Source organism: Sus scrofa, chromosome 16 (assembly GCF_054392235.1).
Source record: "Sus scrofa isolate SSC_HxYL_T2T_F1_AM1 chromosome 16, Sscrofa_HxYL_maternal_Yorkshire_Landrace_v2.0, whole genome shotgun sequence".
NCBI classification, from domain to species: domain Eukaryota; kingdom Metazoa; phylum Chordata; class Mammalia; order Artiodactyla; family Suidae; genus Sus; species Sus scrofa.
This window is the reverse complement of record NC_139398.1, coordinates 45,833,539-45,848,968: the sequence shown is the minus strand read 5'-3', so window position 1 is coordinate 45,848,968 and position 15,430 is coordinate 45,833,539. Positions and strand designations below refer to the sequence as shown.

The 15,430-nt window shown below is 42.9% G+C and overlaps 1 long non-coding RNA gene across 14 annotated transcripts in view; it reads left to right on the top strand.

Moving 5' to 3' along the window:
- The window catches only part of LOC146395551 (uncharacterized), a 178,050-nt gene that overhangs the window by 113,629 nt on the left and 48,991 nt on the right, over nt 1-15,430 (top strand). The gene's annotated exons all lie outside the window — the stretch shown is intronic.

Below are 15,430 nucleotides of genomic sequence, written 5' to 3'. Positions count from 1 at the left end.
CCAGAGCCTCCTGGCTGCAACCCACCCATCTCATGGCGCAAAAGAGAGTGGGAAAACAAGCCATCTGGGAGATCTAGGATTAACCCTTCTTTGATATGTGAGTGGTCCCATGAATGACAAATGTGAACAGTAATGTTGTACATGACATCTTTCTAAAGGTCAGTGTTGAGAAGCATCATGACTGGCTGCAGTGGTCACTAAATAGGGGCCCTGTGTCCCTCCCTGGCTCTGTTGATCCCTTCAAAGCCTGGCTGGACCCATCTGCTATGCTTAGGGGTAGGCTCGTTGCTGTTTAGAAAACTAGCCTCAATCTCAATTAAGATTGACCATTCTGGAGTTCCCATTGTGGTGCAGCAGAAATGAATCTGACTAGTATCCATGAGGATGCGGGTTCAATCCTTGGCCTTGCTCATTGGGTTGGGGATATGACATTGCCATGAACTGTGGTATAGGCCGCAGATGCGGCTCAGATCCCATGTTGCTGTGGCTGTGGTGTAGGCCAGCATCTGTAGCTCCATTTCGACCCCTAGCCTGGAAACTTCCATATGACATAAGTGCAGCCCTAAAAAGACCACAAAAAAAAAAAAGACAATTCTGAATTTCTCCTGCCCCTCTGTAATTAGGACAAAATTCTCACAAATAAATGCCCTCTATCCCTAGTCAGGACTAGTCAGAAACTGGGGACACAAATGGCAAAAACTCAACTCACATTAGATTCAGTAGAAAGGGAATTTGTTGATGCCTGCCGTTGTATAAGAATAGAAAGCTACTCACAGGATTGAATGAAGCTCTAGATTAGAACAATGTATGCTGGATATGATACCTGGAAATCAGTGACCCAGGTCAGAGTCTCCACGACTCAAGGGTCAGTGGGGTAGGATGGACATCCAATACTAGAAAAAGATGTTTGGAAGATTAATGTGATGAGCAATTATATCAAAATGAGAGTCTCTGGATGTTCTGTGAGCTATTGCAATTACCTACATATTCATAGAAACCAATCAAAGTTGATATAATCCCAGAACTTCTGCTGTGGCACAACGGGATTGGTGGTGTCTTTGGAGCACTGGGACGTTCAATCCCCGGCCCAGCACAGTGGGTTAAGGATCTGGCATTGCCGCAGCTGTGGCTTAGCTCACAACTGTGGCTCAGATCTGATCCCTGGCCCAGGAACTTCCATATGCTGTGGGGTGGCAAAAAATAAATAAATAAATAAATAAACAAATAAAAGTTTGTATAAACCCTACGGCCAACTATTACGGATTGAACTCTGTCCCCCTACAACATTCATATATTGAAAGTTTAACTTCTATCCGTCTGCATTCTTGGCTGAGAGCTCTGTAATAAAGGATAGATTAACAAGAAGAGAAACAAACAAGTTTATTAACTTGTATACATTATATACATGCAGGAGATACCCAGTGAAAAAGTAACTCTCCAAGGTGGCTTAGAACTGCAGGTTAAATTCTATCTTCAGCTAAAGACAAAAGAAGGATATGGGAGGAGGCTAGTCCTGGGAAATTACCTAACCAAGGTAAACAGGGTACAGTTTGTCATGCAGAATTTTTTGTTTGTTTGTTTATTTTACCTTTTCTAGGGCCGGCCGCTTCCTTGGCATATAGAGGTTCCCAGGCTAGGGGTCTAATTGGAGCTGTAGCTACTGACCTATGCCAGAGCCACAGCAACACCAGATCCGAGCCGCATCTTCAACCTACGCCACAGCTCACAGCAGCGCCAGATCCTTAACCCATTGAGCAAGGCCAGGGATGGAACCCGCAACCTCATGGTTTCTAGTCGGATTCATTAACCACTGAGCCACTCCGGGAACTCCCTGTCATACAGATTTAAGGAGGCACCTTCTCCATTGATAAGGGTCTCTTGTGATTCAGTCATCCTCTTCCTAATACAAAGAGGGAGACATCCTTACATGGAGAGTTCCTTTATAAATGCGAGTGTTCCTTACAAAAGGGTAACTTCTGCTTCTTCTATGTCTGCTGTTTCTCAAAATAATCAACCCAAAATAATGCTTAAGCCAAAGAAGCACATTCTGCTACCCTTCAATATTTATTCCCCTGACTCTTTTCCTGCAAGGTCACCTCTAGCTACATCCCTCAACAAAGATTACACCTTCTCTCAATGCAATTTGCTTCTATGTGATTCTCTCCTCTCCTCAAAGCCACAGACCTAGGGATAGAAACAGCTCTGATTACCAGCCACTGCACTATCTCTTCTGCTTCTTTTATGACCACACTTCTTCAAATAGTCACTCTGTAAATAAACCCTTTCCAAATTATCCTAATTTGAGTGTTGACATCTGCTTCTCAGACTGATAGAGCTGAGGACAAAACCTTCTTTTCCCCTCCAGCTAGAAAAAGGATCACAGATAGTGTCCAAAGTACACTGGGCCCTAATAACATAAAGGCCATCCAGATGAAAGAATTTTTAAAATGTGCCATCTGTCCTCAGAAATCACTCACTTAAATAATAATGCAGCCATTTTTATTGCCTTTGGGGGTCTTTTTTCACCTTTGCTTCTTAATTATGTCTTAGAATCTGTGGCCACAGAGGTCAGCTTATTGAAATATGTTTTTGACAATTGGTTGGTTTCTTTGGGTTTATTTATTTATTTATTTATTTTTGCTTTTTAGGGCCACACCTGCGGCATGTGGAGGTTCTCAGGCTTGGGGTCGAATCAGAGCTGCAGCTGCCATAGCCACAGCCACAGCAACAGCAGATCCGAGCCTCATTTGCAACCTACACCGCAGCTCACAGTAACCCACTGGCCAGATCCTTAACCCACTGAGCAGGGCCAGGGATCGAGCTGCATCCTCAGGAATATTAGTCAGGTTTGTAACCCGCTGAGCCACAAAAGGAACTCCTTGTCCTTAATTCTGACTGCTCAAGATTTCCACCTGTGCCCTGGTCAGCAATGTGTCACGCTTTTGTTTTTGTTTTTTCGGAGTTCAATATCTGAAAAGTTAAAAAGACTTTCTCTACACTGGCATGGTTTTAATCTCCAAGGAAAGTGCTACAAAGTTTGAATATTCGGGGTTCCTGGGGTTCCCTTTCTTTTTTCCAGTGACCTCAATTCCTTCTCTCATTTTACCTTCACATTTAATCATTCTCTACTCTGAAGGCAAATTGTCCATTTATTCAATGTCTACTATCTACCAGGCATTGCACATTATTTTCCTTCTTAAAGCAACCCAAGGGAATTCCCATCGTGGCTCAGTGGTTAATGAATCCGACTAGGAACCATGAGGTTGCGGGTTCGGTCCCTGGCCTTGCTCAGTGGGTTAAGGATCTGGCATTGCTGTGAGCTGTGGTGGTCACAGCAGACGTGGCTCGGATCCTAGGTTGCTGTGTCTTTGGTGTCGGCTGGCGGCTACAGCTCCGATTAGACCCCTAGCCTGGGAACCTCCATATGCCGAGGAAGCGGCCCTAGAAAAGGCCAAAAGGAAAAAAAAAAAAAAAAAAAAAGCAACCCAATGAGAAACATCTAATCCTTTTTATAACTAAGGAGACAAGCTCAGGAAAGTGATCTCTCCAATGTGACCAGTGGTGAGTAACAAAGGGTGGGAAGGCACCAGTCTAAGTGATCACCAAGAGTGTGCCCCTGCGGCCTGGGATTCTGATGCTACCAACTGCCCTTTGACTTGCTCACTCCTCCCACCATGTACCTTCGCCTGAATCCGGAATTCTCCACTGGGAATGCTGTTCCCACTGCGATCCTCCTCTCCCCCTGATTTAGACCTCACCTCCAGCATTTCTTCCATGGCTGCCTTTACCCAACTGTGGGTCACGGCTATTGACAGATTAGTAAACAGAAATATGAACAAATGCTTTCCAGAATTTCACTCAGAGATATAATCATTTTGTTTGTGAGATGTGTTTGTCTCCGAAGCTAGAACTTCTGTTTCTTGAGGCCGAAATGATATTTTCTATTTCTTTGGCACCCCCACCCCACCCTCCCCACAGTCTATTTCAGCCCTCTGCACTCAGGAGATCCTCCACAGATGCCACTGACTGATTGGGAGAATCAAAACACTGGAAATTTCTAAAAGTTTTGCTTGTGAAGGGGAAGTACTCCGTTCCTCCCCTGCTTGTTAAAAGAAGTATTTTCTAAAGAATACTGTCTTTTCCCTTGTGATATTTTTCCTTGTGATTTCCCTGAGGAACTAAACAGGAGATGTCAAACTGCTAGTGGATGGATTTATTTGCACTCAGTGCTCTGCTCTGTTCTGTCTGTCGTGTGTTTATGAATATTAAAGGAAAAGAAATGAACTCTTTAGGTCAGGAATTCATCTGCTGAAAGGCTCCATGCTCGAGCCCACAGGAAGGAGAGGCCTCGTGGCTTCAGAACACTGCTTGTGTGTTTTTTTCCTGACCACTGACTTTCTCAGAGGGGGCTTTGGCAGGGTTGTTTACTCTCATTCTGTGCCTCAATATTTAAATCTCAAAATGAAGAGAGCAACTTCTTTTCTAAGGACATAAAGGTGCAGGGCAAAGGGTGTCAGAGACTCAAGGAGAAAACCAGCTTAATGTGATGTGAGGTGCCCTGGAGAGACTTCCCTGCCCCCACATATCTCGCATTGGCTTGCTCCGGGATAGAAAAAGGAACCTGACATTTACCTCATCTTTGCTTAGGCAGTGAGGGCCTGGTTAAAATACAAATATGTTATCTAGGAAGACGTGGTGATACTGCTTGGCTTTTATTCTAAGATGTGCATTTCAGCCACATTTTAATGTTTCTGAATAGAGATATATTGTTACAATCAATGTGACTCTTTAATGTAGTAGTAGTGCTTCTTTATTTTCCCTGAACAATTGTTAATTTCATTGTTATTATATAGATAAGAACCTCTGGAAAACTTGTTAAAAATTGAGACACCTGGGAGTTCCCGTTGTGGCGCAGTGGTTAACGAATCTGACTAGGAACCATGAGGTTTCGGGTTCGGTCCCTGCCCTTGCTCAGTGGGTTAATGATCCGGCGTTGCCGTGAGCTGTGGTGTAGGTTGCAGACGCGGCTCGGATCCCGCGTTGCTGTGGCTCTGGCGTAGGCCGGTGGCTACAGCTCCGATTCAACCCCTAGCCTGGGAACCTCCATATGCCATGGGAGCGGCCCAAGAAATAGCAACAACAACAACAAAAAGACAAAAGACAAAAAAAAAAAAAAAAAAAAATTGAGACACCTGGGGCCCAAAGAAACAGGTGCCAATTCAGGAGGTCTGGAATGTGATGAGGAATTTGCATTTGCAGCAAGCACCACAGGTGATTCTGATCAGGGAGCCCTGCCTCAAGGGTCCCCCAGTCATTTCTCAGGTTCTGAGAATATGGTCCTTAGGACTACCTTAGGCATCAGTTTGTAAGGTGTGTCCTATGTAGGCTGCTTGTATCCTTAGTTTTCGTGTCTGTAATTCAGAGCCAGGTAAGGGAGAGAATCACCCTTTAAGCATAATAATTGTGGGTCCTGTGTTTTTTCAGTTTCATTATGCTTTGCCATTTTCCCTTGAAATTCTCATATTTGGGCATCTAAACTCCATCTCCCAGATGCCTTTCACTTTCAAACATTTCACAGATACTTTAATTTTTAATTAGCGAATAATTTAGAATTATTCATTAGGTGATAATTTTAAATTAGAAAAATTAGGTAAATTTTTAAATTAAGTTTTAAATTAAGTAATAATTTTAAAGTAGGTAAATTTCTGCCCTCTAGAAGCTCACACTCTAGTGAGTGAGTCTTGCAAACTGACCTGAGCAGGATTACTGATGCTAAAACGTGAGCTGCCCCGGAATTGCCAAATCAAGAGTGTGTTACCTGGTTATAATTAAAGCAAGCCACCAGCAAAATTCTTCTTCACCTACAGACACTTATTAATAAGAAGTTTATACAACCTTACATAGAAGGTTCTTTTAAAACAATTGTCAGTATTCCAGAGGCAGAATTCTGTCTCCAGTATAGCCAGCATGGAGCAATCAGAATCTCCAGAGTTCATGGTGGGACCTGAGACCAGGTGAAGACTTACCTCAGGCATCATTCTTTTTTTGTTTGTGTGTTTTGGCCTTGCCAAGCCACTACAGTGACAATGTGGACCCTTATCTTGCTGTGCCACAAGGGAACTCCTCAGCCATCATTCTAAGGATACAGGTTTTAAGTCCTATTCATGCAAAAGAAGAAGGTTTCAAAACTGTTTTAACTAATGCACTTATCTTCAATATCTTTATAGTCATCACGAACACCCCATTTCTAACTTGCATCCTGTTAATTAAATGCCACCAGCTTCACCAATTAAAAAACAATTCTGACATGAACTATGCTAATTGGCCAAGTATCTGTATTGAGGGAGATGTGAATAACAGAAGTTCTTTGCCTCTGGATTGTGCATTCTTGATTAGAGTCCAGAAACATTTGGTTAGAACCTAAACTATGCGGCAAACACATAAGACAGCAGAGTATACTCAGAAGTATTTAAAAATAAATATAGATCTCTTAAGAATGCATCAGACTCACACGCATTGTGGTACAAGGCAACAATGCCTCTGGAGAAATATTCAACAGGGCTCTGAGGACACAGACAAGGGAGTGACTAATTCTCTCTGGCAGATGGGAAGTGAGGGGATAAAGAGCAGAATATATTCACAGAGTATATAACCCAAGCCAAGTTTATTTAAATAGGTAGGAATGTATTGATTAGGCAACTCAGGGTATACCCAGCAAAGGGGAACAGCACAGGCCTAGCACAGTCTTAAAAAACTGCACATCTCACTAGGGGTGGGTGGACGTCGGGGCATGTGATGGGGAAGATAGGCCACAACTGTAGCCAGGAGCCAGACGACAAAGAGCCTTCTAGGTCTTGCTCCAGGCTTTGTTCTTTTAACCTGACGGGCATCTGGAAGTGAGATGGCAATCTCTTATCTACTCCAACGTTGGTTCAGCACAAGGATCATCATGCTGTGAGACCAACTCAGGTCCAGTCTGGGTCAGGCATCCCAAGTCTTTCTAAAAGAAGTCCCAGAGCCCTGACTGTCCACTCCATCCATACTGCTTTTCTCCATAAAAATCCAAATAGAAAGACCATGGTTCTTAGAGTCATTTACTGGTTGGGTGAAATGGTCACTTGAACAAGTTTCTTTATTTCTCTGACCCTCAGTGTCCTCCTCTGTAAAATGAGGATAATTATACCTCCTTCTAGGGATTGTTATGAAGATCAAGACAGTGCCTGGTAGGAGTTCCCACTGTGGCACAGAGAAAACAAATCTGATTAGTATCCATGAGGATGTGGGTTTAATCCCTGGCCTTGCTCAGTGGCTTGGGGGTCTGGCGTTGTTGTGAGCTGTGGTGTAGGTGGCAGACATGGCTCGGATCCCAAGTTGCTGGGGCTGTGGTGTAAGCCAGCAGCTGTAGCTCTGATTCGACCCCTAGCCTGGGAACTTCCTTATGCTGAGAGTGCAGTCCTAAAAAGCAAAAAAAAAAAAAAAAAAACCCTGGTAGAGGGGAGATGCTCAAATAATTTTTCATTTTTGGCCACACCCATGGCATATGGAAGTTCCCAGGCTTCGAAGCCAAGCTACAGCTGCAACCCTCAGCACAGCTGTGAAAATGCCGGATGCTTAACCCACTGTGCCACAAGAGAACCCCTGTCTATGTCTTTTAAATCTTTATCAGTACTTATCCTTGTTTATAAATTCTTAGAAAGAATAAGATCTATATTTTGCAAGTGGTATTTTATCTCACCATAATTAGAGATTACCATTTACTGACCTTGTGCCATAAATCTTAACTCTAACTCTTTAAAATCTAGAAGTTTAGTCCTGAGGCTCCTGACCCTTCTAAATTCCACATATCTCTCTTATCTGTCTGCTAGTCTTATCGGGGTGAGGCTCTCTTGTTTCCAGAAAAAACAACAAGAACTATTTTCCATTTCTAGTTCTATATGCAACAAGAAAATCACAGATACCAGCTTTAAAGTTCTTTTTCCTTCCTGATTTGTGTTCTGTTCATATATATAACCACTCCAGCTTTGGCATTGGGCTGGCAGTTCTGCCTTCCACTATCTTAATCTCAACAAAGTTTAACCTCAATGCTCTTGGCAATTTTTTTTGCAGGATAAGCCATCTCTTTATCTAAGGAAACCTCAGCCCCAACAGGATTTTCAGCAGGACCAGCCAGAAAGTTCCCCCACCCATAGTTTGTTTCATAGAGCCCCTCCCCTCAAAAAAAAAAAAAAAAACAAAACAGCTGAACTTGGATTATTGAAACAGGGTTGTGTCCTTTTCTCTTACTGATCTGATTCTGAGCAGGATTTTAAAGAGCCACTTTTCAGCTTTCCTTAAAGAGATTAACACTTTAATCCAGGGCAGCAAGCTGCAACCACCAACATTTTGGATCCAATTTAAATTTCTGGGGCTTTTGCTGCTCCTCAGTTTGCCATTGGCTCTCCCACGCCCTCTTAATTCTGGCACAGCCCCTGAATCACACACTGTTACCCACCTGCCCTTGAAGGACTCTGGGTAACCCTGTCCCAAGCTCCAGTCATTATAGCCATTGTCACATTTCAGGCAGCTTACCCGGTTAACTAGTTACTTGGCAAGGCCAGGAATGTTCAACCTGTAATGGAAGTTTTATTTGGGGTGAGATCATGAGGGGGAAAGTCAAAGTTCTCCAATTATAGGCCTGGATTAGGGTCCCTTATGTAGGGAAGCCAGTGGCTAGGGGCCCGAGCATTAGCTGGTGTGTGGGATGTCACTGAGTGAGCAAAATGATGATGGATTGCTTCCATTACCTTCCCCAGAGTCAGTGCTTGCTCTGTTGAAAACTGTAACAAAGAGAGTCTTTGTTGCAGCCAGTGTCCAGGGACAGGAGAAAGAAGAGGGACCAAGGCACAGGGCTGTGGGAAAATAGAAATAGGCTTCACCATTTTTTGCATCCTTAAAGTTACATTGTTTTGTAATCTGGTACTTATGACAAACATAAACCCCAGGATATTAGCCAATAAGGCCTAAGTTTAAAATCCCATGCCCTAAGAAGGGAATTTGGAAAAAAAAAAATCTTCTCATCAATTGTTCTTCTACAAAGACCATAATCTGAATGGTGCTTATTAGAAATGGCTCTTACTGGAGTTCCCGTCATGGCGCAGTGGTTAACGAATCCGACTAGGAACCATGAGGTTGCGGGTTCGGTCCCTGCCCTTGCTCAGTGGGTTAATGATCCGGCGTTGCCGTGAGCTGTGGTGTAGGTTACAGACGCGGCTCGGATCCCATGTTGCTGTGGCTCTGGTGTAGGCCGGTGGCTACAGCTCCGATTGGACCCCTAGCCTGGGAACCTCCATATGCTGCAGGAGCGGCCCAAGAAATAGCAAAAAAAAAGACAAAAAAATAAAAAAATAAAAAAAAAAAGAAATGGCTCTTACTGACAATAACAATAATAATCAAAATACTAAGTAATAACTAAATAAGTACAAGCAGATTTTTATTGATAATGGTTCCTAGTGATAAATGTCTCTGATAATCAAAGCTTAGATTCTATTATTTCATGATGGGCTGCTCCAGAGACCCTACCTTATCCTCAGCTTTGTAACAGTTCAGTCAGGCTTCTTGAGTTTGGCCCTTTTGCATGGCAGGGCAGACAGAGCAGATTTGGGGCTTCCATGAAAATTAATACCATCTTAGAGGTTGTGTGATATCACCACACACCTATCAGAATGACTAAAATAAAAAATAGTGACCACTCTAAATGCTGGTGAGGATGCACAGAAACTGAATCATTTGTACATTGTTGGTAGAAAGGTAACCAATCACTTTAGAAAATAGTTTGGCAGGTTTTTTTTTAATGTAAATATCATATGACCTAGAAATTATACTCCTGGGCATTTATTCCAGAGAAATAAAATTTATGTTCACACAGAAACCTGATCATGAGGTTATAAAATTTTTATAATATTTAAAAACTAAAAACCAAAGCATGTCCTTCAACAGGTGAATGGTTAAATACACTGAGGTATATCCAGACTTTGGAATACTACTCAGCCATGAAAAGGAAGGAACTAGTGATATGTGCAACCACTTGGATGAATGTCCAGGAAATAATGATGCAGTGGCCATCCTATAGAAATATGATGGACTCCCATCATAAATGTGGTTCAGATATTGATACTGATGACACTACATACACATCAAGAGGATATGAAAGGTTTATTACTCACATAATGTTATTTTTAGGAGATGCCTAGGCAGCTTTCCCAAGCAGGCCCAAACATGACTTGTGAAGGTGGAAAAAGGAGACTGGCTTGGGGTTTTTATTGTGGTTATTATTTATAGGGGTGGGGCTTAGGTGAGGGTTCCCACATATGGTAGGGCCCTACCCACGAGGTTTGAATCTCCTGATGGCACCAAAGGAAGAAGAACTTGGTTACTTGTCAGCTTGCCCAGAGGTGGGACCTAAGGGCAAGAGGGAAAAGTGAGGCCACAAAGCTGTCAGCACACATCCAAAACTGGAGTCAGACTCTTTAATACATATAGTGAAGCCAGTCTCTAAAGGCTATGCACTATCTCATTTCATTTATATGACATTTTTGAAAGAACACAATTTTAGAAATGGAGGACATATTTGTTTGCGGTTCCCAGGGCATAGGGATGGAGGTAGAGATGAGGGAGGCAGGGTGGTTATAAAGCAGCACGAGGGATCCCTGTGATGTTGGAACTGTCAATAGCCTGACTGTAGTGCTGAATACACAGACCAAGACAGGTGATAAAATTGTGTGTAGAGTTCAGTGGGTTAAGAACCCGACTAGTATTCATGAGGATGCAGGTTCAATCCCTGGCCTCACTCAGTGAGTTAAGGATCTGGCTTTGCCGCAAGCTGCAGTGTAGGTCACAGGGGCAGCTCAGATCCAGCATTGCTGTGGCTGTGGCTTAGGCTGACAGCTGCAGCTCTGATTCAACCCCTAGCCCGGGAACTTCCATATGCCGCAGGTGGGGCCCTAAAAATAAAAAAGAAAATTGTGCATAACTTAACATACATACACACAAGTGCAAATAAAATTGGGGAAATCTGAAAAGTATGGATGGGTTGCATCAATGTCAACGTCCTGGTTGTGGTGTTGTATTAGTTTTGCAAAATGTTACCATTAGGAGAAACTGGATAGTGAGTACATAGGATCTCTCTGTATTGATTCTTGAAACTACATGTGAATCTACGATCATCTCAAAAAAAATTTCAATTTAAAAAATGCTTAAGTTAGGGATGAGGAGTCAATTTGGATTACAGGACTCTCCAGGATGGGAGAGAGAGCACAACTGAGTGAATGCCTCTAAATCGAGCCACTGCCACTACCAGGTCCTTGTAAAATCATCTTTGCAATGCAAGGACCAACTGCAAGTCAGACTGTTAGGACCAAAATCTGGGTAAACTTTTAGAGGAACTTACTTGGAAGTACAGAGAAAGGCAAGATAAAATTGAGAGGGGGCCTAAAACTAGGAGTTCCCGTCGTGGCTCAGTGGTTAATGAACCCGACTAGCATCCATGAGGACGCAGGTTCGTTCCCTGGCCTTGCTCAGTGGGTAGTTTCCAGAGTTGCCGTGAACTGTGGTGTAGGTCACAGACGCAGCTCAGATCTGGCATTGCTGTGGCTGTGGCATAGGCCAGTGGCTATAGCTCCGATTCGACCCCTAGCCTGAGAACCTCTATATGCTGGAGTACGAAAAGACAAAAAAATTAGAAAACTAATGATATTTGTAATGTATGGATCAGTGGTAGAAAAAGGTTCCTGTAGGAATTAACTGATCCATGTAAAGACATCATCTACAATCGAGTCATTCTCTAATGTTTTCAATGAAATATTCCCTAACCATAGAAGAAAGTAGACATACATGTCATATGGATAAAATTCTAATGTGCGGCCAGGCAGCCATCTCAAACCTGAAATACTTGTAAAATTTATATAAATATTGCATTATATTCCATAACACATCTGTTTATTGTGACATAACAGTAACATTTTCAGTTTTAAAGTTTTAGTTAAAATTATGTGAAAAATTGGGTTCCATCCCTGGCTTCGCTCAGTGGGTAGATCGCAGACGTGGCTCGGATCCTGTGTTGCTATGGCTCTGGCGTAGGGCAGCAGCTACAGCTTTGATTTGACCCACTGAGCAAGGCCAGGGATCGAACCTGCAACCTCATGGTTCCTAGTTGGATTCGTTAACCACTGCACCACGATGTGAACTCCCCATCTCAAATTTTCTGAGTTAAATTTCCTCCTGCTCTGTATTCTTAAACTGACCTCTGTGTTAGCCATTGTCCTCCCACCGAGGTTGACAGGTGACTCTAAGAAGGAACATGTATACATGCCTAATAGCTTAGAAACAGGATGATTGTTGCCACCTTCCAGGTATGCTTTTCCTCCTGATCGTTCATTGCCTGCTTCTTATTCTTGATGTTCAGCTCTTAGATTAGATAACACCTCCTTGGAAAAGACCATCTCTGGTCACCCAAACTAAAGTTAATACCCAGTCACCTAGTTGCCCCCTTTAGGTTAGTAGCATTTTTTGTTTTACCTATTGCAGTAAAATATTCATAGTATAAAAATGACTATTTCAACCAAGTATACAATTCAGTAGCATTGAGCACATTCACAATTTTGCTGAAGCATCACCACTATCTGCTTCCAGGATTTTTCATTTTCCCAAACCAAATCTCTGAACTCATTAAACAATTACTCCTCACTACCTCCCTCCTCCCCAAACCTGATAACCTCCATTACACACTCTGTCTATGAATTTGCACACTCTATAAAGCTGAATCATACAAAAATCTGTTCTTTTGTGTCTTGCTTATTTCACTTATCATAATGTTTTTGAGATTCATCCATGCTGTAGTACGTGTCAGAACTTCATTCCTTTTTAAGGCTGAATAATATTCCATTGTATGTATATTACCACATTTTGTTTATCCATTCATGCATCAAAAGACACTGTATTGGAGTTCCTGTTGTGGTGCAGTGGAAACGAATCCGACTAGGAACCATGAGGTTGAGGGTTCGATCCCAGGCCTTCCTCAGTGGGTTAAGGATCCAGTGTTACTGTGAGCTCTGGTGTAGGTCGCAGATGCGGCTCAGATCTGGTGTTGCTGTGGCTCTGGTGTAGGCCGGTGGCTACAGCTCTGATTAGACCCCTAGCCTGGGAACCTCCATATGCCACGGGTGCGGCCCTAAAAAGGACGAAAGACCAAAAAGAAGACACTGTATTGTTTCCACCTTTTGGCTATTGTGATAATGCTGCTCTGAAGATGGGTACACGAAATCTCCGGTTTCAATTCTTTGAAATCACTAGATCATATTGTAATTTTATGTTTAGCTTTTTGAGAAACCACCATACTATCAGCATGGCCTTTTTAAAATGCATTTGTCTGCTCCGCTGGAATAAAACCTTTATGGGAGCAGGGAGCACATTTGTCTTTTCTCTCCCTGTATCGCCAGCCCCTAAAACAATTCTCACACACCATGGACACCCAGAAGTTTCAGGTGAGTAAATGAAGTAGGTCCTCAGCAATTGTTAGTTTTCTTTCTCCTTTGTGCTCTATTCCTCTTTAATCGATTGTAAACTATCTGAGGGCAGGGCTAGGTCACATTCATCCATGTAACCTGGGACTTAGCACATTTAAAACACCTAATAAATTCTTTGCTTACAATTTGGTTTTTTTTCTCTTGAGTTCTGTAAATTCAGCCTGATGATTATGGATTTGTAAGAATGGAGGGCTTTTCTCTAGCTTTTTAGGGAGCAAAGGAAAAGGCCCAGTGAGATCCGCGTGTCAATTGCCTCCTAGGCATCCCTCCCTCACTTTTTCTCTCATCCAATTCCTTTTGATTTATGGATTTCAGCGCTTGCCAGAGCCAGGACTTTAGGAAGCACAAGCAGCTGAAAAATCTGTTAAATTACATCATCCGCCTCTGAGAATTAAGGCATGCTGGCTGAGTCTTTGCTTTAGATAAAATATAAGTTCTGATATTCCAAGACTTCTTGAAATTTCAAGTACATTCTTTGGAATAAAAATTTTATGACTTTCAAGTAGTCCTGAGCCTAGCAATTCTGATTATATATGCTGTAAACAGGTAAATAATATATTTTACCTCTCCATATTATATATAATAAATTACAGGAGTTCCCGTCTTGGCACAGTGGAAACGAATCCGACTAGGAACCATGAGGTTGAGGGTTTGATCCCTGGCTCTCTCAGTGAGTTAAGGATCCGACATTGCTTTGAGCTGTGATGTAGGTCGCAGACACGGCTTGGATCTGGCATTGCTATGGCTGTGTCGTAGGCCAGTGGCTACAGTTCCAATTAGACCCCTAGCCTGGGAACATCCATATGCCGCGGGTGTGGCCCTAAAAAGACAAAAAAATTAAAAAAAATAAATTACAAACACATTACATATTGTACTTTATGTATAATAATGGGTCATTAAATGGGGCTGGGAAAACCTAAGTAAAAATGTCCAACTGGGAGTTCCCGGCGTGGCTCAGTGGTTAACGAATCCAACTAGGAACCATGAGGTTGCAGGTTTGATCCCTGGCCTTGCTCAGTGGGTTAAGGATCCAGTGTTGCTGTGAGCTGTGGTGTAGGTTGCAGATTCAGCTTGGATCCCACGTTGCTGTGGCTGTTGTGTAGGCCAGCAGCTGTAGCTCCATTTCGACCCCTAGCCTGGGAACCTCCATATGCCGCAGGTGCAGCCCTAGAAAAGACAAAAAAAAAAAGTCCAGCTGGCACAACAGCTGTTCTCCCAATGGCCCCACCAACCCTCCCAGTTTTCTTCCGTCCTCTGTATGAGCCAACAGCCTTCACCAGGGTCCTGGCTTCATATTCTGCTGCCTTCATGATTCCCAGACATGCAACCTCAGGTCTTCAACCTTCCATTATAAAGTCTCAACTGCCCTTCTAATTCTGCATTTTCCCACACTTAAAAAATCACATAAGGTTTTATCACTGCCAGGGCCCTTCCTTAGTCACAGGCCATTCTAGTGGGGCCATGATTCTTGGGGGAGTTCGCTCATTTGGGGAGCCCTGTCTGAGTCTTGGGTGTGATGGGATGAGTGAGATCACTTTCTATCAAAAAGAAATGCTGGTTTCAGAAACTTTCCAAACAGTGCAACAGAGGATAGGGAATTGTATAAAACTCCAGCCATGCCTTAAAGCCACACCCAAAATCTGTCTCCAAATTCTTAGTTGCCAATGTGTTCCTTTTCCTTCAAAAATAGTTTGGAATTTTTTTCCCAATCATGTGTCATCCTATTACCTCATTCTGGAGCAGGCAGATGAGAAATGAGGGAAGAGGGAAGTGGATCATGTCTCAGCTGACAGATCTGTGAGGAGGAAGTGAGCAGAGAGAGAAGGTCAAGGTCAAAAGGAGCAGAAGGCAGAGATGGAAACTAAGTGGGA